The following is a 9,026-nucleotide window of genomic DNA, read 5'->3' as shown; positions in this document are numbered from 1 at the left end:
GTATAATAAAGAGCAGGAGAGAATCAATTCCCTAAATTTTCTAGTTAGTGTCGTGGCTCTCTCTCTCTCTCTCTCTCTCTCTCTCTCTCTCTCTCTATTATATAGTGGATGTTACACGTGAAAATAAAAACTCAATGAAAGACTGTCAACAAAAGGTTCAAATAATGTATACACTATCCATTACACTCACCGTCCACTCCAGGAATTGCACGTAGAGGAGGGAGATCACGACGGAAGTGTAAACAGGTGCAAGACTAGAGACATTTTGAGATTTCCGAGTTCTAAATGCCATGCTTTTCTTATAAAATCACGTTTGGGCTGGCAACTCTATTTGTCTATTTCGTGATTAGACGTTTGACTCTTGACCTTTATTATGTTGCCTTTTCAAGATTGTCTTGTTCTTTTTTTGATAACCTGTTGTCTTGCAGCGTGGATCATATATTCGAGGACAATGTTGGCGTCTATACCCTCTTTTTCTTTCAAAAGTTAAAAGATATTATAAGACTAACCCTTTTTTTTTTTTTTTTTTTTTTGGTGCTAAACAAAATGCGGCGACCATTGTGACTAACTCATTTGGGTGTGACCATGATTTTAAAAACTGGACCAGAGGCAAAACTGGATTTGCCTCCAATTTTCGGTTTTGATCCGTTCACCCCAATTTTAGGCATTTTTACCAAACCGAATTGGCCTCCGGTTCTCTATTCAATTGGTCGGACTGGCCGGTCTAGTCTGGTTTTTAAAACATAGGGCGTGATCATAGGGGCACCTTCCTCTGGGCGTGACCATGGAGGCATCTCCCACTAGAGAATGCTAAATTGAATCATAATTACTATAGTTGAGGTGACCACAGACTTCACCCTAACTCAACGAGAGAGTTAGTAAATCAAGAATTAGTTGCAAGAGGAAACTTCATTCCTTGCTAGGGTTCAAACGTTAGACCTCAAGACAGCGACCACACTCTTTGACTATTAGGCCACCCCTCTTGGTAGTATAAGACTCAACTTAAAAATGAGACAAATGATGATACAAATTAGGGTGAATTTGGTTTAACTTTTGAAAAAGTAACCATTAGTTTGCAATTGTTATTCAGGAAATGAATGTAAAAGCGCAAATTTTTATGTTTATAAGATCGAAAAACTCTATTTCAAAATTTTACCAAACGACAAATATATAATCATATTTTCAAACTACCAACGTCATTTTCGCCAAAAAGCTTTTACCAAATGGGTATTAAGTGTTGTACCGATTTAGTCCAAAAAAAAAAATTAAGATAGAAACTAAAAACACAAGATAGATTAAGGTCAGTGAATCACGTTGCTCTTGCTCAAACTGAACTTATATATACTGTGGTCGTAATTCATGCACCTTAAGACACGAGAACATTAGGCAAATGTGGCTTGGTTACATTAACATGAGATGTGATAAGCCATTGATGGATGAAGTGCAATTGGCTGCTACCTAACATTTATAAATCGAAATTCATGTTTTATATACTAATCTATATTATGTGAATTTGGACGATCAAAAAGTTGTGTGCACGTGTGTTAAGTCTAGATTCGTTTATATAAAGCGTGTCTTATCAATTTTTCTATATAAGCGATTACAAGAAGTTGTACGTACACACAATTACACCTTATATTGAGTGTTTTATATGATCTCCTACAGTTATGTCGTCGATGTCCTTGTTAAAGCTTGCATTGTGTTGTAGAATTCCTGTGTTACACATCCTTGTTAAATTGACTTTAATACTATTTGTCACCCTGAAATAAGTGGAATAGATCAACATAGGACTTAAATTTACCAATCAATATAGGAAAATAATTTTGTGACTAATGGTCCATAATTTTAAGTATTAGTAAAATGTTTATCACATGGGGCACCATGAATCTATGAAAATTGAGTACGCAACTAGTGGCCTAACTAGACAAGCATGTGGTGTGTTTCTTTAAAAAATTGTCATGGTGTGAACAGTGAAATTGCTACTTTAGGAAAGACAGTAATATGTCACCTTAGACGAGTACAATAACAAAATTAGGGACTAAATATACTCCCCTATTATACTCACTGTCAATACAATTATATATTCCAAACAATTACATGGACCAATGCTCTCCAAAGTAGCTTTGACCTAAGCCACAGCACGCCTGGTCTACAATGCCACCCCACTTGTGGTAACCAATTTTATACTTTTGCACCATTAGAGTTAGACTTTAATGATATGCGATTGAGATCAGGTACAATATTAAAGGTTTTATATTATTATATGCAATTCCTTTTAATGACTGAGATTGAGAGTTAAAAAAGCCATTTTCAAACTCTACTATTGAATAAAAAGTTAAAAGAGGAAAAAAAAATAAAGAAATAAAATTATATTAACTTGTGAGAAGAATGAGAGCAATTACAAATGGTGCAATATTGCATTTGATCTCATTCCAACAATACAATATCTCAAGTTCACCTACTAGATAAAAGGGTCTTTTGTAACATATTTATTATTTTTGTAGAAATTTGAATCAATTTTAATAAGTGAAGTTTGAATCGGTCGTACTTAAAAAAATTATAATAACAATAATGCTTTGAAAAACATTACCTAATATGCCAAATAAACCAACTGTACTTTAAGCTTAAACAAATGAGCACTCATTAAGACCACAACAATATATAATTCAATTTCCTTCAAGAAAATAACTCTTTGATGGATTTGGATGTTGTAGTCATTCCCAAAAGTCTTGCAATTTTTCCCAAATTTCACAAAAAAATTGTATATGTTGAGTTTAATTTAGTGTTTTTAACCTAAATGTTTATGGTTCAAATCCTTATTTTCCAATTGTCAAATTATATATATATATATATATATGAAAACGTTGAGGAAGAGAGTATACTTTAAACTTGTGAAATGAAGTGCCTGTTCACAATACTAGCAGGAAAATCATATCCGGATCCCGAAAATTTTCAATTCTTGAACTTTACATGATATCATTAATTGTATCTTAATTTCTCGGTGTAGCTCGTATGCTAATTTCCCTGTGCATAAAAGAGTCAAGTAAACAAGAAAACTTGTCTTGCAACTATTGCAAATTTGAGGAAATGACAGGCCCAGGCACCATTTGTGACTAGATTACTTTGTCAATATATGGAAAGACCATTACAGTTTACACAACATAATTATTTTTATACTATGAAATATTCTTGTAGATCTAGGCTAAGCACCAAGTTTCAAAATATTTTTGCAACTTGCAACTGATGTGTGTGACAGAGTGAGAGAGAGAGAGACAAAGAGAGTAAACAAACAAAGATGGAGCCATTAAGGTAATGATCAAAGGGAGTCACCATTTGTCTAATTATGACTGTGTTCTTTTCTGGGTACAGAATAATGCGTGGTCATTTCGTGCTGTACACAGTTTATTGAACTTATTTTCTTCTTCTTCAGCAAACAAGCTCTCAAAATTAGGTACTTGTCTCGGACTTTTACTCTTTTTAACTTTCAATTTATTTGACATTTACTCTTTCAACTTTTACTTTAGGTGACTTAATTCAAAAAAGTAAATGGCATTAGCTAGGTTCTTAACAAATTAAAATAAAAAATGTTAATCCCCGTGATAATATGACTCCATATTCATCATTGTCACCATTAAATATTAGTATATTATCATAATTTGAAACCCATAAATGATATTATAGGTTACAGTAACTTCGTAATATCATTAACTACGTGGCGGGTTTTTAGTATTATCTTTCCTATAGAGCAAGATTTAGGTACAGTACTTAAGTATTGTTACTTAGGTTATTCTTTTAAGATTCTGCCATGTGAATTTTTTCTCATATAATGGAAGTGTATTTTTTAGTAAAGTAGCCATATGGCTGAATTTTAAGAGGGGGATCTAAAGAACAATACCTAAGATACTGTACTTAAGCTTTGTCATTTCCTACATATATACATTCTATATTAGGTTCTTTATATTACACTGTTCCAAATAGGGGTTATTTGTTTGTTTAGACCCCTTAAAGCAGATTATTTAACCTAATATATTAACCAAGTGATTACTTAGATTAATTATTCAGATCTAGGTTAAACAATAATAAATCATATCATGAAAAGTAACGGAAAGTAAATAACACCACAATATGATGATTTAGGAAAACCAATGAAACGAATCATTTCAAGGTAAAAACCTAAGGATGATTTGACCTAGAAATCCGCAAGTTAAATCAAATCCACTATAAGAGAATTGAAGTTTTATAATCAGATTTAACCCTAAATCTATTGCTACCTCAAGTAGTAACTTACTGACACGACTATATGCAAGTTTCAAATTCACGGACTCCTCTTTTTGGACTTACTGCAACACAAGCACTCACACTTGTGACTTTGAGATCTCACTCAAAGGTTTTAGATCAGCTTCACTTGTTGATCTTTGTAGCAGCAACTAGGTTCTACTAATGTTTGATTGTAGATCTTACTCCAATAAACGCTTGTGTAGTTATAAAGTACAATACCTCTCAAATCTCATAAAAAATAACACACAAGTCTTCTAATGGTCTCCAAAACGTAGCTAGGGTTTCACTTTTATATGTGGATAAGTTAGATTGAAACCCTAAACGTTTTCGCGGGCTTGGGCCTTGTTTTAAAATTTTGCAGAATCTGATTTTTGTGATTTTTGATCGGTCAAATCTAATTTTCAATCAATCGAGCTTGACAAATTCTGACTCTTCTTTTTTGCAGTCAGCTCGAACTTGAAACTTGAAACATACACCTTTGAGCAATGTCTAACACATAGACTAGACATGTTTTGTTCTCAGTTTACCAACACATACAAAATAGAATTTTAAACATCTAATTCTAAATCTTTAGAACCTAACAGGGGTATTTACCAAATCCCACAAATTGCAAAAATCACATCAAAACTGCCTGTAAAATGACATAACTGTACTATACCACATGGTCCAGTGCAATTTGCGGTTTTATAATAAGAAAATTGCATTGCACTGCACCCTTTCTATATATTAATATATTTATTTTTAATATTAAATATATTATTAATAATTTAATAACTCTAGTTAAAAAAAAAAGGTTTAATAACCCTAGCAAAGCGTTAATTAGGAAAGCTAGCTCAATAGTTTAAAACTTGGTCCAAAATAAAGGGAAAATCAGTTTTGAGCTGGGTGGGAAAAACTTAAAATTTGAAAAATATATTACCTTCAAACAGTTCAAACCGCATCTTATACATCGTACCACACATGTGATCGTAAAAATGAGGTGCGTGCAGTTATGGTGTTGGCTAAACTCTAAACTGCACCGCATTACACATGTGATTGCAAAAATAAGGTATAGTGTAGTTATGGTATTGGCTAAACCGCACCATAAAATGCGGTGCTAAAAATGGCCGAAATTCGCATCGTACCACGTACACCCTTACTAAATAACAAAATGTAGCTTGAAAGATTTTTCTTTGTGAGTGTAGAACTTTAGGCTGAACTATATGTTAATTCATTGTTAGTTTTCGCTTTTTCTCCGAATACAACTTTTTATTATTTATTTATATTTTAGCACTATTAGTTAGAAAGGGGGGGGGACCAAAACTTAGATTGCTATAATTTTTTTTAAGAAAAATAAATTAAAGAGAGAGAGGGTTTACTATTTTTTTAGATGGGTCTTAGTGATATAGCACCACATCATTCTTTCTCAGAACTAAAGTAGTGATCATATAAAATGCACATAAAAAACTCGTTGTCTATACTGTTCTACTATATATATATATATATTATAAGCAACATCACTAATGAGCTTCATGAAAAATATGAAGCAATTGGCAAAGTTCAGTCAACACTGTGTGTGCATGCACTTATTTTGACCTTTCAAAATTTTACCCTCATCCAAACTCATCACAGCCACGGAAAAACTTAAAAACACGGTTTCTCTGCCAAACCAATATTCTTCGGCGGAGTAGATGACTTTATAACAGTATATGCAGCTAATGATTTTTGATGTTATAATTTATTCGGCGATGTGACAACTTTTCAAGGATATCTAATCTAATCTATATGTTTTGAGGGAGGATAGTTTGAAGCTGAGCCTACCTTTTTCGACAATCGATGCTAAGCATGCGTTATACACTGTATTATTGAGGGCTTGCATCAAACAAACGAATGATAAGACCATCCTCTGTATATGTTTGAAATAGATTATTAGGGTATAGGATCCTTTTTTGTTTTTATTGAGTCTTTTCATTTTTCTTTTCTTATTTGGTTGTGGAGTAAAGGGTATTGGAAAAGAAATTCAAAATAACACTATTGAGAAATATTTTCTTTAACAAACACCAATTTTTTTTTTTTTGGGGTAAGAAAAAGTTCATCTAGAGTCCAAAATTGGTCATGATGTGATCACTGTGGAATTCCTTTTTTAACCATATTGTACAATTGATAATGCTTAACTAAATTATATTTTTGGACCTTAAAGTTTGGGGTTATTTTCTTTTAGGTTCTTAAATTTTGAAAATTTTCATTTTTTATTCATCAACTTTGATCCTGTTTTCAAAACGTTCTCCTAATTATCGTCATTAGCGAACTTACAGTTAAGTTCCATATAAGCTCAAAACGACATAGGTATTAAAAATGAAGCTACTTTGTTTTTTGAACAGTGTTTAAACACACCCATTAACTTTTATTTTATAAATTGAAGAAATAGATGAATAATATTATTTTTGTCCCCCCCCCCCCCCTTACCCCTACCCCTTCTTGATTTATTTTGCTTTTGGACTTTCTGTGTGGACCTGTTGGTCCCTTGTCTTCACTCCCCCATTGTCCCACTCGCCACCATGTTGTACTACCCAAAATTTTGAGAGAATGACCATGAGTGGTTTGGTTAAGCATCACATCCTACAAGGCAAGCCCGGCGTGATCAAGGTTCCCTTAGACATGGAAATATAGGTCCAGTTTTTATGGATAAGTATAAGGGATTGACATTGGTTCTCATAGATAACATACAAGAGGGCTATGAATGACGCGCACGTTGGTAAAGGTAAAAAGAGCTAAAAGGACTTGTTCATAACTTACATAAAAGTTCTGAAGTTATAGAGGAAAAATGGTTGAATATACCTGTATAGAGTAAAATATTATATTAAATAATAATAGTGAGTGTAAATGGTTAATATAACATAATTAGGTTTATATTTATAAATTTAAGTTTTTGGGTTTAATGATTTCTTTATATATTATATAGCTACTCAGTTGAAGTCTTTTAAACGTGTTGCCTTTTCATTAAGTGATATCAAGCTTCTGTTAGTGCAAAGATCGAGGGCAAGCACTAAACCCAAAATTCAAAAATTGAGGGCATCTCATTCATTTATCCATTTTTCTTTTTGTCGTGTGACTCGTGTCCCTTTATGTAAGTGCTTCCCGTACACTGCCATTTATTCATTCTTCTCTGTCAATAACCTCATCTTAATCATTATCTTCTTTATATTATGCTTTCCTCATGGCAGGTGATCACTGTTCTTGTCTCATCCTGTCCTTGACTTCTAATTGCAAATAGAAGTCAGATAAATCAAAATCCATGATCTAAATAGTCTCTGATATTATTATGAGTTTATGACTATCCTCATAAGAGAATTCAGGAATCTTTTGAAATCATAAGCTGTCTTTTATAATGTGAAAAGTTTACTGTTGGTTGGTTCAATGGTAAGGAGTTCGTAGCCCTGCTTGTTAGGTTTGGGTTCGAATTACCTCTATAGTCAATTGTTGGTGGGCATCTTTGGTGGAATTGACCCCCCACACGGTTTGGTTAGAACGGCTGGAGCTTATGTCAGACCGGCATCTTGTTCGGGGTGTAATATAGCCATAAAGACCCCGAATTTTTTGTTTACCAAAAAAAAAAAAAAAAAATTACTGTTGCATTCAAATCTATAGTTTATAATACACAATTTTGAACAATAAGATGTAATTGTTAAAAGTTTCCTTGATAAACACACATTAATTCTTTTCTTGCTTCCACTTTCTCTTCTTCTACATCTTTATATTTCCTTATTTATATTTTAACACTATTAGAAAGGGACTAAGGAAAATTAAGCTGGGAAAAGACACCTTATATTGCAATAGTTTTTTTGCTGGAAAAAGAAAGGTTAGGAGGATTACTAGATGCGCTTCACCTAGCTAATGATATAGTACCACACATCAGTCATTCTCAGACCTAAAGTGATGATCATATCAAATGTACATAAAAAACTCGTTGTCTATACGTTACAAATATTATAATATAAGCAGCGTCAGCCATGAGCTTCATGAAAAATATGAAGGAAATGGCAAAGTTCAGAAAGAACTTTTTGTGCATGCACTTACTTTGACCCTTAAAACTTTTTACCCTCGGCCGAACTCACGGACTAACTGAAAAACACGGTTTCTAGCTTTTGTTTGGCAAACAAGTTCTTTCTTCCTGGAGTAGACAGTATGCAGCTAATGCTTGATGCTATTATTATATTCGACAATGGGACAACTTCACAAGGCTCTGTGATCAATATATTTTGAGTGACATAAACTGATGGATGCTAACCATATCTTAAACATAGTGTCATAGAAGTAAAACATGTTTGCCTATTTGTTTCGAAAAATTTGACTTTAAACAGGTTTAGAGTTATCTTTTTACAATTCAATATATAATGATTGAAAAGATCATTTATGTGAAATTTTAGTTATATAACTTTTATAACTTTATCAATGAGTCATGAAACTTTTTTAAATAATACCAAAATAAAAGTTTTATAAATTGTCACGTGATAAATTGAAAAATATAATTTTAAATAAGTTATTAGAGCCGAATCTTATTTTTCTTAAAATATATTATTAAAGACTATATTTCTTTTTTCTGATAGGCTTAATTTTTATTATTTATTTTTCCTTATAAGATGTGGAATAAAGGGTATCGGATTGGGAAAGAAAACAAAATAGCACTGTTTTGAGAAATATCTTTTTTACACATTATCATTATTATTATTATTATTATTATTATTATTATTATTATTATTGAGAAGATA

Source organism: Castanea sativa, chromosome 4 (assembly GCF_040712315.1).
Source record: "Castanea sativa cultivar Marrone di Chiusa Pesio chromosome 4, ASM4071231v1".
Lineage (NCBI taxonomy): Eukaryota > Viridiplantae > Streptophyta > Magnoliopsida > Fagales > Fagaceae > Castanea > Castanea sativa.
Note: the sequence above shows the minus strand (reverse complement) of the source record.